Below are 22,123 nucleotides of genomic sequence, written 5' to 3'. Positions count from 1 at the left end.
TTTTGGGACTGGTAAGGAATTTTCCCTTCACTGTCAGATTGGCATGGACACTGTGGGGGTTTTTCCACCTTCCTCTTAGGAGCCCAAGTTCTCAGTGAGCCGGTAGGTGGTAAAATGCATGTTGTCACAACTTGGCAGGTGCCCAGTGCAGGTAATCTATCTGTAGGGGGTTTGATTCCCTGAGAAACTGGAAATGGAAGCAGATTAGGAGAAGGCATCACGGAAAGAAGGTGGGGGATGGGGTTGGGGCGCCTACTGTCTGGTACAGTGAGAAGACAAATCCCTCTTCCCCACCTCCTTAACACTTGTATGAGGGGAGAGCAGTGTGGTAGTTAATGGGATGGGGGACTGACAGGTTGAATGGGTTACATAATATTATTGCCCTGGACAAGTTATTGCTGGATAGTTCCCAGATGTGTTCAAGCGATCAAGGCTGAATAGCTAAAGAAATGGGGGTGGGGGGAGACAGTTTAAAAATGCATTCTGTTTCAGAAGCCTTCAAAGACTAATATAACGTGTCCTATTTCTAATGAAACCCTGTGTCTGCTATTTGTAATTGAACAATTACACGATACGGACCCTGGACTTCAGGAAAGCAGACTTCGACTCCCTCAGGGAACGGATGGCCAGGATCCCCTGGGGGACTAACTTGAAGGGGAAAGGAGTCCAGGAGAGCTGGCTGTATTTCAAGGAATCCCTGTTGAGGTTACAGGGACAAACCATCCCGATGAGTCGAAAGAATAGTAAATATGGCAGGCGACCAGCTTGGCTTAATGGTGAAATCTTAGCGGATCTTAAACATAAAAAAGAAGCTTACAAGAAGTGGAAGGTTGGACATATGACCAGGGAAGAGTATAAAAATATTGCTCGGGCATGTAGGAATGTTATCAGGAGGGCCAAATCGCACCTGGAGCTGCAGCTAGCCAGAGATGTCAAGAGTAACAAGAAGGGTTTCTTCAGGTATGTTGGCAACAAGAAGAAAGCCAAGGAATGTGTGGGCCCCTTACTGAATGAGGAAGGCAAACTAGTGACAGAGGATGTGGAAAAAGCTAATGTACTCAATGCTTTTTTTGCCTCTGTTTTCACTAACAAGGTCAGCTCCCAGACTGCTACGCTGGGCATCACAAAATGGGGAAGAGATGGCCAGCCCTCTGTGGAGATAGAGGTGGTTAGGGACTATTTAGAAAAGCTGGACGTGCACAAGTCCATGGGGCCGGACGAGTTGCATCCGAGAGTGCTGAAGGAACTGGCGGCTGTGATTGCAGAGCCATTGGCCATTATCTTTGAAAACTCATGGCGAACCAGGGAAGTCCCGGATCACTGGAAAAAGGCTAATGTAGTGCCAATCTTTAAAAAAGGGAAGAAGGAGGATCCTGGGAACTACAGGCCAGTCAGCCTCACCTCAGTCCCTGGAAAAATCATGGAGCAGGTCCTCAAAGAATCAATCCTGAAGCACTTGCATGAGAGGAAAGTGATCAGGAACAGTCAGCATGGATTCACCAAGGGAAGGTCATGTCTGACTAATCTAATCGCCTTCTATGATGAGATTACTGGTTCTGTGGATGAAGGGAAAGCAGTGGATGTATTGTTTCTTGACTTTAGCAAAGCTTTTGACACAGTCTCCCACAGTATTCTTGTCAGCAAGTTAAGGAAGTATGGGCTGGATGAATGCACTACAAGGTGGGTAGAAAGCTGGCTAGATTGTCGGGCTCAACGGGTAGTTATCAATGGCTCCATGTCTAGTTGGCAGCCGGTATCAAGTGGAGTGCCCCAAGGGTCGGTCCTGGGGCCGGTTTTGTTCAATATCTTCATAAATGATCTGGAGGATGGTGTGGATTGCACTCTCAGCAAATTTGCAGATGATACTAAACTGGGAGGAGTGGTAGATACGCTGGAGGGGAGGGATAGGATACAGAAGGACCTAGACAAATTGGAGGATTGGGCCAAAAGAAATCTGATGAGGTTCAATAAGGATAAGTGCAGGGTCCTGCACTTAGGACGGAAGAACCCAATGCACAGCTACAGACTAGGGACCGAATGGCTAGGCAGCAGTTCTGCGGAAAAGGACCTAGGGGTGACAGTGGACGAGAAGCTGGATATGAGTCAGCAGTGTGCCCTTGTTGCCAAGAAGGCCAATGGCATTTTGGGATGTATAAGTAGGGGCATAGCGAGCAGATCGAGGGACGTGATCGTTCCCCTTTATTCGACATTGGTGAGGCCTCATCTGGAGTACTGTGTCCAGTTTTGGGCCCCACACTTCAAGAAGGATGTGGATAAATTGGAGAGAGTCCAGCGAAGGGCAACAAAAATGATTAGGGGTCTGGAACACATGAGTTATGAGGAGAGGCTGAGGGAGCTGGGATTGTTTAGCCTGCAGAAGAGAAGAATGAGGGGGGATTTGATAGCTGCTTTCAACTACCTGAAAGGGGGTTCCAAAGAGGATGGCTCTAGACTGTTCTCAATGGTATCAGATGACAGAACGAGGAGTAATGGTCTCAAGCTGCAGTGGGGGAGGTTTAGATTGGATATTAGGAAAAACTTTTTCACTAAGAGGGTGGTGAAACACTGGAATGCGTTACCTAGGGAGGTGGTAGAATCTCCTTCCTTAGAGGTTTTTAAGGTCAGGCTTGACAAAGCCCTGGCTGGGATGATTTAACTGGGAATTGGTCCTGCTTCGAGCAGGGGGTTGGACTAGATGACCTTCTGGGGTCCCTTCCAACCCTTATATTCTATGATTCTATGATTCTATGAATTATCAACCCCTGTTAGGAACACTACACTGGGCTTCAGAAGATTGCTGGATAAATAGTGTGACATTATTTGAGACTAAAGGGGGGATTTTTCATCTAAGCAAAAACCATGTTTCAATTATTAACCAGCTAAAGGATTATTAGCATCGTTTTAAGAATATACTGTATACCACAGCATGAAAGGAGATTGTTAGTTCTTTGTGAGCTTGGGAAAAAAGCAAAAGATATAGGTACACATATCTTAACATCAAATTATTTTGTCATTATTATTTGTTAGTATTTTACTGATTATTTACTAACTGAGCACTCAAAAGTATGCATGGTGCTCCATGTGGCTCATAAGCTCCATTGGCCGGCCATGATACACCTCCTGGCTCCTCTCCTTTCCCCCTTTGAGATGCTGTGCTCCGCCTTGAATTAGGAACACAGCAGCACAAGTGCTCCCTAGAATGCAGGGGCAATAGTACTACCTGGCCTCTACATGGGCTGCAAAACAAGGGGAAGGCTCTTACACCTCTGTGTCTGGGGGTCCCACATAACAGTCTGGCAGAATCTGGCTCATCTGTGATCAATTGGCTAGTTTGCAATGGGCAGTGCTTTCTATAAGCATGTTAATGAATTTTAAACTTTTGAATTAATTATTGTTTGATTTTTTTGTAGGATTTTTCCCTCCTTTATTAGACAAGTGTCATATAAATCAGATAAACAAATGAAAACAAACAAACATACATACTTACTACTCCCAGGTCCTTACAATCTAAGAGCCCATTTTTGCACACACACTTGAGTAACTTTATTAGCTCACACACATAAGCTCTTGCAGGAGTCAGTCCTATGTCATGTCAGTCCTAATGTAAATTTCTTTTGTCTTTGCTTGTACAGTTTCACTATCACCATCACTCATTGTCTCTTTACATTGGACACTACTGTGGAGACCACAGAAGGAGGTGGACAGATATAATGGTTGAGAGGCACCACCAAAGAATTTGACTTTTTCTCTTATAGCTACAGAAAACAGATTTCACCTGTTTTAGAGCTGTGTTTTATTTTCATTTTCCACTTTAAGGTCATGCAGTGTCTTCCCCTCTCTATTCCCAGTGCATAAAACACTGCATTTTTGTAAGCCACATATGTGTCAAAAACAAATATCAGTGACAGTGAACATTTCTTCATGTGCCATCAAGGTGATGATAGAAATCTCTGATTTCCCCATGCACAGCAGAGGGCCAGAAAACGGTTTTTCTGATTTATCCACCTTCAATCACAGGATTTGGGATTTGGCCAGATTCTAGCAAATTCACAGATATCTGTGGAAAATCCATATGGGCATGAAGAAGCTCACATTTTTAGCTATAAATACACATAATGAATGTGCTGAGTACCAGAATATCATGACATTCTTTTTTCACCTGCAAGCAATATCACCTAAACTGGCTGGAATGAGGCTGTTGAAGAGTGAGTCATTGACCAGTGTATCACCTCGTGGGTGGGTATGGCATAGCAGACTCTCCTTTGGCACTCATGGATGACAGTCTTTCCAGCCCTGTGGTGGTCTGCTTCTTCTTGCGACCCAGCCCTCTGGCCAGGTCACCTATATTCCCTCCCATGATAACTGAAAGTTTCACCAGCAAATAATTCAATGCCCTTGTGTCAGCTCCCTGACTATGGGCCCAGTGGTTTTTATACCCCTTGTCTAAGGACTTTCAGTAGGTCTTACACTGTGAATCAGGATATTTTCCCTACTTTGCTTGGTGGCCAGTAGGGGAACCCATGCTCTCCCTCTACTCTGGGTTCCAGTCCAAGGACCCTGTAGTGAGCAACCAAGGTCTGCTCCTTCACACCCTTTGCTGCTTCCCTGGACTTCATCCTATCTTGGACTATCTCTAGGCTCTTCTTCTCAGCCCCCTTCTTGGCTTCTCAGAGTGCTTCTGGTTCTGGTAGTGAGCAAAGCCTATCAGGGCTTTCTCCCTGGAGATCTGGTTCCAGCCCATTTATCAAAGCTTACTGCATGGGCTTGTTCCACTCCTGTGGTTTCTCAGTGTCTCTCCAGGCCCTTTAGCAGTTTTCCCTTTTCAGTAGGAGATCCCAAAGCATATTCTGACTGGGCCTCCTGCCTCATTGTGTCCTGAAATACTTCCTTTATATTAGCTACCCTGCTCTCCCCCAGCTGGGACAGCTGGAAGAAAGCAACAAGAATAGAGTCACAAAAATTTTGAGGGTTGGTGGGCCATGGGGCACTGCTCCCAATTGCCAGAGTATCAAGAGGGGTTATTTTTGGCTTGATGGGCCTGAGTCACAACATCCAGACTGAGAGCTTTTCACAGCTGTCAGCTCTCAGCTTTCTCTGTGGGCTGCTTGAATATTTTTTAGCCTCCTGACTTTCAATCTATTGGTGAAGTATGCACCCCTTCTCCTTCCTGCATGCTGTGAGATGAGGATTGATAATGTCAGAGCCTTTCACCTCTGTGTTACCAGTTCATTTGGTTCAAATGAAGATGAGGTTGCCAGAGATTGCCATCTCATGGGTGTTTGGTATCCTGTGTGAAATGGGATTGTAGTTTCAGTCCGGTCCCAGTAGACAGTCCATGGACTCAGAAATTACAAGGCCAGAAAAGACCTTGTGATCATCTAGGCTGACCTCTTCTGTGTACATCACACATTAACCCACCTCCCAGTGTGGGCTGATCGACCATCCATCAGCCTAGGCCAAGGATTGAATAGACATATAGACTCTCATACCTGGAGACTCTCCCTACAGATCTGACTTGCTGCATAGTGGTGGAACAATTTACACTGATGCTGCCTTTTAAACAGGAGGCTTAATTCTCCAGATCTCTAGCAATCTAGTACCTTTCAGGAATGCTACATTCAGAACATTTTAATAATGCTAACTTTAATAATCTAAACTCTTTTCAATGAAATATAGTACAGTACCATCCATTTCTGGCATTTAGTGTTATTGTCATTAACATTAATAAGAATGGAGTTCTGTATGTTTTTTACATTTTTACATTCTCTGTGAAAATTAAATTTTCTTTGCATGTTAGGACTTGTTTCCTTTTTCCCTATAGGGAATATGTATTATACTATTAACCTTGTCATATAAATCATTTACTCAACTTCCCCTAAAGCAAGTAAGGATTGATTGAATAATAACAGACACACATATATTACTATGTGCTTCCTTCAGGTATTTATATCAAAAGATATCTGACCCTGTCTGCTGAAATGTCCCTCCATTCCAGCATGTGTGTATGCGTGAGGCCAATAGAGTGGAAAGCATTTTTCCTCTCTCTAGAAGAGGGGATGAAATTCATTATGGGTATGTCACAATTAAGTTCAGCTGTCAACTGTCAGCTGTCAACTGTATTCTAATAACCTGAAGGTGCCATCCTTTGTCTAACATACTGTATAATGGCTAATGACTTAGGTGCTCGACTGAGGCTGATCACATTGAAGTGGCTTCAGAAGAGTCATATTCCTATTCCATGCACACGTTTTGCAAAACTACAGAAAAAAACATCAAATAGATTGCTTCAGTGTATCAAAATAACTTTTTATAATCATCCATGTACAGGATGAATACAGTTGAGGTGAAAAGACAGACGGGGTACTGTCTTGCATTGAACAATAAACATATCTGAAGAGATTATACATACATGCAGAGGATCTTTTGACTATTTAACTTGGATGCCATGGAAAATGAAACTTCTCTGTCTACTGGTGTCACAAATTTATCTTGGTTCCCTTTTCATCAGAAGCCAATTCAATTAACTCCTTTCTGCGATCAGTACAATCATGGCTGATGATTTTTGTATTCAAGTTACAAATACATGACAGAGCTTACAGACACTAAGCAATTCCTAGTCCTGCTACATCTATCTGGATTTCACCCATTTACATTTAGCTTTGAAATGTGGCAAGTTACATGCAACAATTCAGGAGCCAGCATGATTTAAGCACTTTTGCAGAAGGTTTTAATTCTTTTAAGCAGCAGAAAGTGGATGACTAAAATCAGCCTAATTCCTTATTCAGGCAATGCTTTGGAATAGCATTTCTTTCACACAAAAAATTCTATGGGAGTTGTAAATGATCCTGTACAAATTATTCAAAACGCTACATAATTCCCAGAAGTATTTCAAGATGGATTGATGTCAGAGGCATGCTGAAGCCTGAGTGTTGCATGTCATTTGTTTTGTGACATTCAAGGCTGAAGCTAAACCCCTGAATGTCACAGAGACATTCAGGATTCTGTACAGCACTGTCTAGAGAATGTGCTTGACCTTCACATTCATGCTTGCTTGGAGCACACTTCTCTGGTAAATGCTCACTAGGGACCCCAAATGCCTGCCCCCACTTCAGCAGACCCAGAATCTAGTGCTGTGAAAGTCTTGGATTGGATAGAACTGGCAAAATACTGGACTGCATACTTCCTGCATGGTCAAAAGACCAGGTGATATTCGAGCTTCCAGATTCACTTCAGCTTCCTGACAATGCCAAGAATGGAAAGCGTGAAAGACATGGGGACTTACTGCTTTGTCTCCTCTGCCCAGGCCTGGTCATAACTCCCTGAAGTCAATGGCAGAGCTGGTCAAAAGTTGGAATTTCCATTCCTTGGGAAATTTTGCCATTTTGAAATTTGTTTTTGGTTTGAATTGAAATGAAAACAAATATTTTTAACATGTCTTGTGAAACAAAAACTCTCCCCAAAATCATTTTGAAATATTTTTGAAAAATATTTTCAAAAGGAAATTTTTATTTTTAAATTTATTTCACTGTGGCTTTTAATTTTAATTCTTGTAAAAAAATATAAGGGCAGCTATTACTTATACAGATTGACACATCTTATTTTCTAGTGACTCCTGTTTGTGTTGTAATGAAACAGTTTGATACTTTGACACTTTCAAGAAGAAAATAAGATAAATTGTCGAACTCTTCATTACAACATAAAGAGGAGATGATTTCATCTAGAAAAGAATACTTAGCAGCAGCTGCTTATAATACAATAAAAATGATAGAATATTTATCTCATCCCATATTTTAGTATAATATAATATGGCATGATATGACATATTGTTTCATAACAATGAAAAATTTATTAAAATACAAACATAAAAAATTCTAAATTAAATTTTCATTTTGAAACCAAAAAATGATTTATTTCTCCAAAACAAAACAATTGTTTTTTGGAAAAAAACATTGATATGATTTTTTAAAAAAAGTTTAGTAGAAATAGTTTCCCATGGAAAACCTTTGATGAAAATTTTCCAACTAGATGTAGTCCATGGGAAACTTTCCACGGACTTCAATGAGCTTTGGATCAGGTCTCATATGACCAGAACAGTGATAGAAATACCTTCTTCATGTTCCCAAAATGACATAGAGAAAGGAAAATATTAGTCTATGGCCTGTTGTTATAGGTTAGGCCCAGACCCATTAATTATGTCCGTCCATTCCACGCCTTTGGGGCCATGCAAGGCTGAAACAACTTCCACAGACTCTGTGGCCACAGTAGCAGGTGGTTATAGATTATGGGCAATTGGAAGTTTTACCTCTGTTTAGCTCTGCAACTCCCAAATACCCAGTTTTTGTTTTTATGTTTTCCTTGCATGTCTTCCTCAGCATTCTGACCTTTCCTGTAAGAGGCTGGCCTGCCACAGAATCATCTGGGCAGCCTTGAGGCTTATGTGACTAAAGAAATTCTGGGTAAGTTGTACTGGATCAAATACATAGAAGTATCTGAGGATGGAAGGAGTCCATGTCACCTTCCTGCATTCATTTCTGCATACCCCAGCACTAAATTGCTCTTCAGTTAACAGTATGTGAATAATTTTTTTTCCAGAAGATAGTTAGGATTTAACCTCTTTTGAATGTAGATAATGGCTCAGTACTAGCAGTTTTGTTCAAAGAGGGAGTTTTTCTATTTAAAATATTACTTTTTCAAACAAAGTCTAAAAATGATTATTATAACAAAGGAGATGGGGGGATGGACAAATATTTCTGATCTGGCACAAAATTTAAGACATCCCAGTGATGTGTATTTTCATTCCACTGAATTCCCTGAAACATACTACTGAGGGATGAGTAGACATTAGACATGATGACGGATGAGACCTGAACAGAAGGTAAAGTGATGACTTATAGATCTGGATCCATGTTCTTACCTACATGCATACCTTGGTAAATTTTCTCACCTGTCTTAGAAACGCATCATTAACTTAATTATATGTCTGCCTTTATCTGGCCAGTCCAGGGATAGAATAATAAAAGAAACAAGTTTTGTTGTTACTGTTATTTAAGGAAACTACCCAGTTGGCAAATTTTCCTGTAAGAAGTAGATAATATTAAGTGACTTTTGCTAAAGCCTGAAGAGCTGTGTTTTATCATAGCCAGTAAAGCCCTATAGCAAAATTTCATCTACTCCCTGTATGTACTTCACGCTGTAGTAAACAATTGCTGCACAATTTGGACTGCACAGCGAGATGGAGCAAAGTGTGTGGCAGCCCCTACTGTAGTTCCTTGAGTTCCACTCTCTGTGCTGGTTGCATATCCTGCGAAACTAGCTTCTTTGGGGCCATATATTCCAATGTTTAATCTCCACCTGGTAAATTGGTACGCATCTTCATTATACGTTACAACTGCTCTGTCCTCTCCAGCCTCGCTTCTTCACAGATCCCAGAGAGTTCCACAGGAGCCATGCTATCAGAGACTCCCCTTTTGCTGCCGTAGTCACTTGGGTTCTTGGGATGGAGACTCTAACAGCCCTCCAGTATGCTGGTAGGCAGAGCTAAGGCAGCCTGGAGGGGAAGTAATCTGCTGCTCTTCAGTCTCTTGTTTTTGTTGGCGCCTAAGCTTGAACAAATGCCATTTTCATTTATTTATTTATTTATTTAGCATATATTTGAATAAATAACATCTTGGGGTGTGTTGGGGACAACTTCTTGTTTCAGAAGGTGGGCGAAGTAAGCTGGGTGACCACTAGTTTACACTTGATTCTGACTACCAGAGAGAAATTAGTTGTGAATCTGAAAATGAAACGAAACGTGGTGAAAGTATAATTGAATGACAGATTTCATCATTCTAAGGAAAAGAAGGTGTGAGAGCAGCATAATAAAGACAATGGACTTCAAAAAAGCAGACATTAATAAAGTCAGAGAACTGGTAGGTAAGGTCCTATGGGAAGAAAAGCTAAGAGAAAAAGAAGTTCAGGAAAACTGGCATTTTCTCAAAGAGACAATGTTAAACACACAACAGCAAACTATCCCAGTGCAAATGAAAGATAGGAAGAATACTAAGAGGCCAATATGGCTGCTTCAGGAGGTTTTTAATTACTTGAAATTCAAAAAGGAACCTTACAAAAAGTAGAAGCATGGACAAATTTCTAAAGAGGACAAAAGCATAGCACAATCATGAAGGAACAAAATCAGAAAGGCAAAGGCACAAAATGAGTTATTTATAGCAAGGGACATAAAAGGCAATATGAAGAGGTTCTATAAATGCATTACGTTCAAGAGAAAGATGAAAGAACATATAGGTCCACTACATACCAGGGAAGGAGAGATAATAATGGATGACACCAAGAAGGCTGAGTTATTTAATGCCAAGTTTGCTTCAGTCTTTTCTAACAATGTTAATTGAGACTGGATGCTTAACACAATATTAACAAGGAAAGAGAAAGAACACAAGACAGAATTAAAAAAAGAACAGGTTAAAGAATATTTAGATGTCAGATATATATAAATTGGCAGAGGCAGATGAAATTCAAACAAAGATACTTAAGAAACTAGCTGAAGCAATCGAAGAACTATTAGCAACTGTCTCTGAGAACTCAGAAGATGGGAGAGGTCCCAGAAAACCACATAAGGGCACAATAGCATTCTATCTTTAAAAAGGGGAACAAAGAGGACCCAGTGAATTATAGACCAGTCTGTGATGAATCATCCCTTAGACTGAACTGGTGAGTCATATGAAGCAATTTCCTGTGAGTCCTAGAATAGGCCCATGTCAGTCAACCAGGGCCCAGACAATGCACAAGCAACTGCCTAACTAGGTAACCCCAAGACAGGTATATGGGCTCCTAATGGAAGAAGCCACTCCACTCTTCTCAATGTCACTACCTTCCCAGAAGATTTCCAGCATCCTGGTAGTTCTGACAGACTGCCCCATCCTGCACCCTGGTTCAGCCTCAACTGTCCATCTGGCTAGCCTGCAACAGTCAGCCTTTAATTTTGATACCTGGGAAGACACTGGAACAAATTATTAAATAATCAATTTGTAAACACCTAAACAGATAACTGGGTGATGAATAATAGCCAACAAGGATTTGTCAAGAACTAATCATGCCAAACCAACCTAATTTCCTTCTTTGACAGTATTACTGGCCTAGTGGATGGGGTGGGGGGAATAGAACATGATATATAATTTGATTTTAGTAAAGCTTCTGACACTGTCTAACACGATAGTCTCATAAGCAAAATAGAGAAATGGGATCTAGATGAAATTCCTACAAAGACAATGCACATATGGTTTTGAAAAAGTACTGAAAGAGTAATTACCAATGGTTCCCTATCAAACTGGAAGGCCGTTATCTAGTGAGGGTTTTACAGATGGTCTGTCCTATGTCCTCCAAAGTGCTTGTAACACCAAACTGGGTTACCATGGGTTACAAGCACTTTGGAGGACATAATTTGAATTTAAAATGACCTTGACAAATTAGAGAATTGGCCTGAAATCAACAAGATGATATTAAATAAAGACAAGTAAAAAATACTACACTTAGGAATAAAAAATCAAATGCACAACTACAAAATTGGGAATCTAGGTAGTAAGTAGAGCTGAAAAGGGCCTGGGGGCTACAGTGGATCACAAATTGAGTATGAGTCAACAGTTGTGAAAAAAGCTAATATCGTTCTCGGGTGTATGCCCGCAAGTGTTATATGTAAGACATGGGAGGTAAATGTTCCACTCTACTCAGCACTGGTGAGGTCCCATTTGTCCAGTTGTGGGCACCACACTTAAAGAAAGATGTAGACAAATTGGAGAAAGTCCAGAGGAAAGCAATAACGATAAAAGGTTTAGAAAACTGACCTATAGAGAAAAGTTAAAATAAATGGGCATGGTTAGTCTTGAGAAAAGAAGACAGATGGAGGGGCGGGGAGAGGAGAACTGATAGTTTTCAAATATGCTAGGGATGGTTCTAGGTATACTTTGTCCTGCCTCAATGCAGGAAGCTGGACTACATGACTTCCTGAGGTCCCTTCCAACCCTCTTAATTCTGGCATGCAACAACAGCGTATTACTTCCTTCTTGGCGGAAGGGTAAACTTGGAGTTGTCCTCATAGCCCACATTTCCTCCCTTTTCTGCTCCTGGGGTACTAGAGTTACATAGTGCCCCTTGCTATCAGCTAGGTCAGTGGTTCTCAAACTTTTGTACTGGTGACCCCTATCACATAGCAAGCCTCTGAGTGTGACCTCCCTTATAAATTAAAAACACTTTTTAATATATATAACACCACTATAAATGCTGGAGGCAAAGTGGGGTTTGGGGTGGAGGCTGACAGATCGTGACCCTCTCCCCCATGTGATAACCTTGCAACCCCCTGAGGGGTCCCAACCCCCAGTTTGAGAACGTCTGAGCTAAGTGCAATATCTCAATCGAACCCTTTCTATACTATTTCAGTTTTGAGTGTCCAAACTGAGCCCCTGGTGGGCAAACCTATTCAAATACTTATATACCGGTTGTGATCTGTGAAAGATACAAGATGAAAGTGCATGGTGACCCTTATGATGGCTTTATACTTTCCTTTATTTCGCTACTCTTGCTATATATTAGGACAAGCTTTCCTTCTCCTCAGTTCAGCAACCAATTCCTCCTCCCCAGGGCAAATCCTGAATCTCTCCACCACAATCTTCATTATCCCATTCAAAAAAGCCCTGGTTTATTCTTATAAAGTCTTATTAATAATACCTCAATTTAAACTTGTCTGGACCAATTAATCCTCACAAGGAGTCTCCATTAAGTGAAGATAATAAGAGATCATGTCTAAGATTTGAACTCAGACTCTTTGTTGGTAGTGCTCAATGGCAGCCCAATTAAATACACTTCAATAAGACACAAGATTTATTTTCATTTTGCAGTCTAAAGGAGGCCCATTTTTGGCTAGAGAGTGTGAATATAAACTCCCAAGTTCATCAAGAATTGTTGGCAGGAAATTTATAACTCATGCTTCCTTATCTGCAAGTAGCATGCTCCCATTATGGAATAGATCAAGCATAATTTTTACCCAAACCACATTAGCTTGTTTCCAGGGCTGTCCTGAGGCTTAAGAGGCTTTCGCTGAAGGATTAATGGAAGAAGCTGGAAAGTTGTTAATATTAATAAATATGAAAGAGAAAATGTCTTACTGCCAAAATCTTCTCTCAGCTACATCATCAATATGCATCTGGAGTAAAACCAATGAAATCAAAGAAATGACTCTGCATTTACTCTAATGTAATGGACAGCAAAATATAGTCAATAGATTACATGACAAGAAACAGAAATAAAATAAATGCAAGTATTAAAAAGGTAATGCTTGACAACTGAAAATGGCACACAGGACTGGGAAAACCTGTTTAGATAATATAAGAATCAACCCTGAACCTTCATTCTCAACTTAAATCAAACACAAACTTTTTCTGAAGTTTGGACACATTCAGGTGACGTTGTCATCTGCTATTTTTAATTTTTGTGTGACAAAGCACTTCCTTATCTGGTGGATCCAGAAATAAAAGGAATGAAATTGTCCAAAAAAAGTTGTACTTAGTAGTTTCATCCCAACCAGAAACAGGAAATATCATATATATCCCAAGAAAGGCTTATTAGGATTAAGGATATTTCCTGTCCAGGATTAAGGATATTATTGTATTAGGATATTTCCTGTCCAGTGGGAAGACTCAACAAGTGTGGGTTAAGGTTTGGTTAAGTATCTGAACTTACCTACCTCATAGCTTCCTTCAGGGTTCTATTCCACGCACTGCTTCTGGGACTGAGAAAGTCCTTCATTTTCTCTCTGTCTCAGGTTCTCTACATGGAAGAGGAGATGAAACACCCTAGGTGAAATTCTGCTAACTATAATGTGATGGAGGCATTGTGACCCTCACTCCTGTCCCTGTTTTTTCATTTGTTGTCCCCGTGATCATTTCCCTAAAGGGGTCAGTGGCTCTTCCCTCTTGATTGAGGGGATAGGCCCTTAATTTTGGGGGGCCTAGGTCTACCCATCGCAGTTATTACAACAGGTATACTTTGATGGGGTGTACCAGGCACTCACTGTGACCTGCTGGAGGTCCCCACTGATTTGGCACACCTTGCCCTAAGAAGGTGTCCTGCTAGAATAGGAGAACAGCAAGTTCAGACTCCAGAGGCAGCCTAGAAAGGCCTCCCATGATTAGCTGAAGACAGAACCAGTGAGAGTTGATCCTCCAGTATTTAGAAGGATCGGGGGCATGCAGAAGCCAATCAGAGCCCAGAAGATCAGAAAAAAAAAGGCAGGTAGATTTTACTAGAAGCCAGTTTTGGGTGAAGCCTGGACAGAGAAGGAAAGTTGTCCTTGCCCTTACTCCAGAAACCTGGCTCAGTCAGGTTTATAGCATTGACCTGGAGCAGTGGAGGACAAACTAAAAGTAGCGGACCATTGTGGAGCCAGGACACAGGGGTGCTAGAGAGGAAGAGTTCCTGTAGTGCTATGTCCAAGCACGAGGGGGTGCTCCGGTGGCAAGTGGCACACTATAACATATACACACGCAATAGTAAGGTGAGAGGGATTTAGGGCTTGATCTTGCTCTAATGAAGTCAGTGCAAGTTTTGACTTTGAGTTCAATAAATACCTAGGCACCTAAATACCTTAGAGCTTTGGGGTCTAACATTCATTGATTTCAAGAGGAGTTAGATGCCTAAATAACTTTGAGGATCTGGGCTTAGGCCTTGATTCAGCAAAGCACCTAAGCACATGCTTATATATCTTGATGAATTGGAGCATTAACCATGATATCAGCTTCCCTTTGTTGTGTTCCAGTGCACTGAGTTAACTTAATAATAGCCAATCAATAATCAGGACAGTATTAGCAAGAATTCTGCTTAAGGGGAACACATTTGACTGGTGTCAATGAATTAAATTGTGCTTAACCAGGGCCCAGTCCTACTCTCATTGAAGCCAGCAAATACTGATATTTTATTTCCAAAGATAGAGCATGAACATTAAAAGAGGAAGAAATACAGCTGAAGTACACTGAAAAAAAATCCTTTATATTTATTCAATACAACATTTTCTTCTAAGTCATTTGAATTTTGGGTTGCTGGGGTAGGCTCTACTGTTAATTGGGACAGCTGCTTAATCGAGTCATTAACTTGTCCAAGGTGGTGTCACAATTTAAAAGATTCTAATGTAATAATAACTACATCACAGAGATGCTGAGAATTAAGTAACGTGTACAGCACTTGGAGATCTTTGGATGAATGAGGTTATATAAGTACAAAATATTTATTACTACCGTCTTCATGTGATCAGAATCCCCCAAATTTTAGAGTTTTGCATCTCAGTAGGTTTTTTTTTTCCCCAAAAAAAGTAAGAAACTTATGGAGAAAAAAGAAAACAAATAGGAAAAATGAGGTAGAAAAGAAAGATGAAAGGAAAAATGCCAGCTGTGTGAAATGAGATAAAATAGAACTGATACATTCTTTGTGGGACCTCTGAGCAATATTTGGCCCCATTGATTCCTCATATCTACACTTACTCTTTCACTTTCTTTTCATGAAAGATTTAATTTTTGAAAATAATAAATTAATCCTGATCATGTTTCCATTAAAGTGAGTGGCAAAACTCTGATTATTTGCAATGGGAGCTAAATAGGGCCTATGGCGTACATCATCAAGCAGACGGATTTGTAGATTGACTGGCAGGAGAGATGGAAGTCTTATGAAACATTTGAAACTAAATTTTATTAAAGTAATCAGTGACACACTGAATTTTTTCTTTGAATCTTTGTTGTTACAACAACTTTTACTTGCAATTCTTTACTTCATAGCTAGTTATTTCATTGCAAAATTTGGTTTGTTTCTGAGTACAGCAGATACTGGGCAAATACAACAGGAAAGGATTCACAAACATTTGCTTCACTGATGTGACCTTCTTTATGTGTTTTGCATGGACAACTATGAGTGATTTTTATTCCCAAGAATATTTAAGAATAATCAGAGTCTCCTAGAAGGAATTTAACTAACCACAAACAATCAATAACAAATAACCTAAGAAATTGTCTGAGCAAATAGTTCATGAACAGCCCATAAGACATAATATAATCATTATTTGATTTCAAGTAAAGAACAAAATTGTAAAAAATAAAGGACATTCCAGATAATTATTTAAGAGGGAAAAACATTAAATACATTGAATAAAATATTCTTGAATAATTAACTTGTTCTGTTTCTGAGTTGCCACTCTAAACTGGCTTCTTCTTAGCTTGTGGTGTTTTTGACTGTAAAAGAGAAAGAATCTAAACTGACTTGAAAGTGTTTGTTGCCAAACATTACAACTCTGATCACACATTCAAGTTTATGGCAGTTCAGAAGCAGGAGGGAGGGAGTAACTCTGAATGTATATAGCAAATGTTTGTGTTCTGCTCACATGACCTGCAAAGCATTGCTTTAATCACACAAGACAACCTGATGGATTCCTGCTTTTTTTCCTTCTCTGTCTAGTTCACAGACCAAAGGGAAAAGAGACTGCACAGCTACAAAATAGAAATATTAAAAGAAGCAATGGGCATAGAGCCCAACTAATAATATAAACTGTACTGTATCATATAACCTATATATTTTATTTTAACCTTTTTTTTTTAATTTAAAATATTTCATGGTAATTGGAATACTGTGCTACTATCTTCCATTCCTGAATTTCCTGAGGCATACTACTGCAATCACTCTGTACACCTTCTACTCCTTCACACATTACTTACTCTGGAGGCTCTTGAGGGAAATATTCTTTTCTCATTCCACTTCAATCCAAATTGTCAGCCATACCATATCGATTAAAAACATCAGAAAGACTAACCATGCAGCAAAATAAGGTGAGTAGTGCAGAGATACCTTGCTGGCATGCCATATTTACTGCTTCAGTGTGAGCTTTCAGGAGACACACACTAAAGCCCTGGAGTCTGCTGCAAATATCCGCCGCTTTGCCAGGCAGTAGAACTCAAGAAAGGTTCATTCCCAAAAAGCTACCAGATGAGCAGGAAGAATGGAAATATGAAATAAACTTTAAAAAAATGTAAACAAACAATATCTTTTAGCTGAAAATTAAACTTCAGAAATATATGATTTTATATAAATATCATTCTGTGATGTATTAACAAGAGTGTCGTATGTAGACATGGAAGGTAATTGTCCTGATTTATTTGGTACTGGAGAGGCTTCAGCTGGATTATTGTGTCCATATCTAGGTGCCATACTTTAGGACAAATTAGAGTTCAGAGGACAGCAACAAAAATGATAACAGAAAACCAGACCTATGAGGAAAAGTTAAAAAAACTGGCATGTTTAATCTTGAGAAAGGAAGACTAAGGGGGATCTGAGAATAGTTTTCAAATATGTTAAGGATTGTTATAAAGAGGACTGTGATCAATTGTTCCTCGTATCCACTGAAGGTAGGGCAAGAAGTAATGGTATTTATCTGCAGCAAGGGAGATTTAGATTAGATAGGAAAAACTTTCTAACTATAAGGATAGTTAAGTTCTGGAGTAAGTTTCCAGTTGGAAACTTGAAAGTTGTGAAAACCTTATCATTGGAGATTTTTAAAAACAGTTTAGACAAACAGCTGTCAGGGATGGTATTGATGTATTCGGTCCTGCCTCAGTACGGAGAGCTGGACTTGATGACCTCTTGAGGTTCCTTCCCACACTACGTTTTTTATGGTAAAGAGTAGTTTTCAACTTGAACACCAGTTTCTAAGAACTAAATTGTGTCTTCACACAGAACCCTGAGCTTGAGGCAATACATAAACTGTCCCACCTCATGAATAACCCCAGGAGGCATTGTGACCCAGAAATATTGTTCCTTAATTGCTCTGGTTCACCCCTCCTTGCACTGGGATTGGAGTAATCTGCTACAATTCTTTACAGGCACAGCACCAACTCATGTCCAGCCAGTCCATTGGCTCATGCAATGGGGGAAGAGAAGCAGATTCATGGCTCCACCTCATTCCATCCACTTGCTGGAAGGAAGTTGCAGGCAGGCAGCCCCTGCTTTTGTGTCCAAGTCATGATTCGGGCCAATCTAAAACAGTCACACGGTGGATGCAGCTAACTCCCAGCCTGCTTCCCAATCTGACCATGTTAGACCTGGCCACACTCTAGCCCTATCTTATTAAAATTTGTACTGAGTGTATTCACAGTGGGTGGATGGTTTCTTTACAAACTTTCTTTCAAACAGTTACTTTTTTAGACTGTTTTAACTTTTTGCAGCCCATACACAGGGCAATTTTTTTGACAACATAAGAACATAAGAAATAAGAATGGCCATACTGGGTGAGACCAAAGGTCCATCTAGCCCAGTATCCTGTCTTCCAACAGTGGCCAATGCCATCTGCCTGAGAGGGAATGAACAAAACAGGTAATCATCAAGTGATCCATCCCCTGTCTCCCATTCCCAGCTTCTGGCAAACAGAGGCTAGGGACACCATCCCTGTCCATCCTGGCTAATGGCCATTGATGGACCTATCCTCCATGAACTTATCTAGTCCTTTTTAGCACCCTATTATAGTCTTGGCCTTTACAACGTCCTCTGGCAAGGAGTTCCAAATGTTGACTGTGCGTTGTGTGAAAAAATACTTTCATTTGTTTGTTTTAAATCTGCTGCTTTTTTATTTCATTTGGTGACCCCTAGTTCTTGTGTTATGAGATGTGGGCAATAGAGATGGGCAAATAACTATTTTTTTTGTTAGGTGGTATTTCTGAAAAATCAGCAAAAAGTTGGTTTGGGACTAAATGAATATGGAATTTTTGGTGAATCAAAAAAGTCAGTTTCAGGTCTGTTCCAGAGTGTGGACTCAAACCTTGGTATCTCAGAACCCATGTGTATTGTAGGATGCGTAGCATTCGTAACACTTAATGGTGATTAGAAGAGCTAATGAATATGTAATTTGGATGTGTATAACAAGTAGGAGATTGTAACAGGCAGTTGGAGCTACATAGAAGAAATCCATCATGACTTGTTTATGCTCTACGAGAAGGTAACTGGCTATTTCCTTTTTCTGTATGTCTGTTGTTCTTTTTTACTTTAATAATAATTGTAATCACAAGTCAGGCTTTGGATTCAAATAAGGCTTTGAATTAATAAATCTGAATGTCTCGGGTCTGAGTATATGGCATTCTCACCCAACATCATTCTCTATAGGTTGTTTAGAATAATTTCAATAGGACCTGGTGAGTTCATCCCACATTCTCTTTTTCCTGCCTGGCAGCAAGTGCTCCATTGAGTTCCTCTTCCCTCCTGGCACTGTCATGAATTCCTTCTCATTGTGGTGGCTGGAGTACTGGACAGCTTTTTATACCCCAGTTCTCAGCAGCAGGACACAATGAACCTTCAAGCCCCAGTCAGCTCCTTTGTGTACACTATGATATGTGTGTTCCCGCATAGGTGCTGGAACTAGGGGTGCTGGTGGTGCTGCCGCCCTGCTGGCTTGAAGTGGTTTCCATCATATACCGGGTTTACAGTTTGGTGCAAAGGCTCTCAGCACCCCCCACTATACAAATTGTTCCAGCACCCCTGTGTGTTTATGTCTCTGTGTGTGGTCACCCAGATCCAGTCTAGCAAACTGGACAGGCCTAGGAATGTGCTGTCAATTGAAATTGCTATTATTCGGTGACCACTATATATCCCTCATGGGGCATGCAGTTAGGGAACTTCTAAATAGCAAGATGACAGCCAGTGCTTCTAGCAAATACCTGTTCTGTAGTGTTAAAGAACAACAAGAGCACTCCCATACCAGGAAGTTCATTTGTTTATTAAGCTCCCTGCTATAACACATCATGGTCCTCTCTGGTAACTGTGGAAGACCAGGAACTCTATAGCCCTCCACATCTCCCTGTTTTATAATAAAAGATTAAAACTTAAATTATAAACCAAAGTATATACACACAACACTTCAAAATAAACTTCAAATGCCTTAAAACTATTTACACTGCTACATCCATATATCAATTGCATTTGAATAGGCCTGAGCAGTATTCTAAAAATCAAGTCTTTGAGGGGGTCCAGTCAGTCTTCTGGAATGTATTCTGACTTCCATTGAGTTGTGTGTGTCATTCCCTGTCGAGGGGGCTTACTTCCAGATAAAGTACCTGCAGGTTCCAGACCTCTTTCCGTTGTGTTGGGAAGTACTGAACATGAAGCCAGTTCTTCCAGAGAAGTCCTTTTGAAGTCTTCACTAGGTAGGATCTGGAAGTTTCTGCCAAGTTCCAAACATTTGCAAATGTCTGGGAGCTTATGAGCCAAACTTTGTTCCCTGATCTCCATTTAGATTTTGCTTTTTTGCTGCACCAAATACTGAAGTTTTGTTGATGCTGAATTTTTATTTCAGCAAACCACTTTCAAAATTTCTATAGGTCAGGACATACAGGTTTAAGCTGTATCGGTACTCTGGATAAAGGTGTCCTTAGTCATCTTCACATCAGAAATTCTGCTGGAGATTGTTCAGTGGTTCAGTGGCGTTGGCTGATATGCCAGGAGTGCTTTATATGCGTCAACTGATTTTTGAAGAAGTCTTTTTAAAGTGTGCTCTCTTCACCTCCTCATTACTCTGGGGGTTGGGGACTACTAGTACAATGTTCAAAATCAAAGTCCTGTGCAAATCCTAAGATTGTTTCAGGGGAAAACTGAGGCTGATTAACAGATATGAGAACTTCAGGAACTCCATGTCTTGCAAATATTTGATTTTAGTTTCTGGATGACCTGAGCCAATGAAGTCTGTGTAAGTATAGCTGAGTCGATGTATCTGGAGAAGTAATTGATGACAACAACATATGTGTGTCCTTTCTAGAAAAACAAATCTGTGACTACCCGCTACCAAGGTCTGTCAGGTAGCTTTGTATCAAGTAATTGTTCTGGCAATTATTTTTTTCTTGTTACTTATTTCACAGCTTTCTATTAAGGTCTGAATTTGTCTGCTCAGGCTAGGCCACCATATGGATATTTGCGGTTGTTCCCTGCACTTTTTTATACCTTGGTGTCCCACATAGATTCTGGAGAGCATCCGAAGAAGTGAGCTGTAGCTCATGAAAGCTTATGCTTAAATACATTTGTTAGTCTCTAAGGTGCCACAAGTCCTCCTTCTCTCTCTGTTGTAATGTAGAAGTAGGCCATCAGCCAAGTGAAGGTCATTTTGGTCCTGCCAATGTGGTAGTAGGTTTGTGGAAGGTGAAGTAGATTCCTTCAACCCTAGACTCTGTGACAGAGTTGAGTCAGTTTCTGGCAAGTTTAATCTTTTAGTTGTTCATTTTTAATTTGCTGAAGTGGCTGGCAGATGCTGGAATTGCTGCAAGAATAAGGTCAGTGTAGACTTTGACATCTTTGCTTAAAACTTTTTCTTCTGTTGGAGGCTGCTCAATTGGTCCTCTAGACAGAATGTCTATGAGAGCTTTCCACAGTAGGTGTTCAAGGTGAAGATTTGGATCGATTCTTGTATACATTTAGGTTTCCCCATTCCTAGTTGTGATTTAGGGTGGTATTTAATTTGGATTCTATAGGGCTATCATTAACATAAGTGGGTAATTAGATGGTGAATTATTTGTAGAAGTGATTATTTTTACCCTCAGGAATAAGCAGAGTCACTAGTTTTGGTAGTCATATGTTAAATAATGATCATGACCTATACTGCTATGAGAAGTACCAACTAAAGACCAAGGGACCCACATGTTCCAGGAATGGGGGATAGCCATTGGGAGCACTGGATACAGCACAGAGTGCCCATGCTAATGACCCTGGCATCTGGTGGATTGCCTGTCGTCTGCAGAGCTTTGGGCCCCACTGATTCTTCTGCTAAGGGGGTGGGACAACATTACCCACCTAATGACAGAATTAGGAAGAAATTCTGTGATGGGGACCTGATGGAATTTTCCTCTACCTGGGCTTCTTCCATGGGATTTACGAGAGGAGGGTGTTATCTGGTCCATAATACCTAATTACCTATTGATATTTATCTTTTAAACAAATATTTTACTATTCAAAAGGAGGAAGCTACATAACAATTTCAGTATTTTGATAAAAAAATGATAGTAAGTATTTTGTGTAGTTCCTGTATTTTGTACATATTATAACAGCATTACAGTAATAAGTGGGAAGT

At 40.4% G+C, this 22,123-nt stretch overlaps 1 long non-coding RNA gene across 2 annotated transcripts in view; it reads left to right on the top strand.

Annotated features, from left to right (window-relative positions):
- LOC142071534 (uncharacterized) overlaps nt 1-22,123 on the top strand; it is a 201,809-nt gene that overhangs the window by 95,768 nt on the left and 83,918 nt on the right. For both annotated transcript variants that reach the window (XR_012667613.1, XR_012667614.1), the window contains exon 5: nt 8,373-8,456. This is a non-coding gene — a long non-coding RNA (uncharacterized LOC142071534). The remainder of the gene's footprint in view (nt 1-8,372; nt 8,457-22,123) is intronic.

This window comes from Caretta caretta, chromosome 3 (genome assembly GCF_965140235.1).
Source record: "Caretta caretta isolate rCarCar2 chromosome 3, rCarCar1.hap1, whole genome shotgun sequence".
NCBI classification, from domain to species: Eukaryota; Metazoa; Chordata; order Testudines; family Cheloniidae; genus Caretta; species Caretta caretta.
This window is presented reverse-complemented; position numbering and strand designations above follow the sequence as displayed.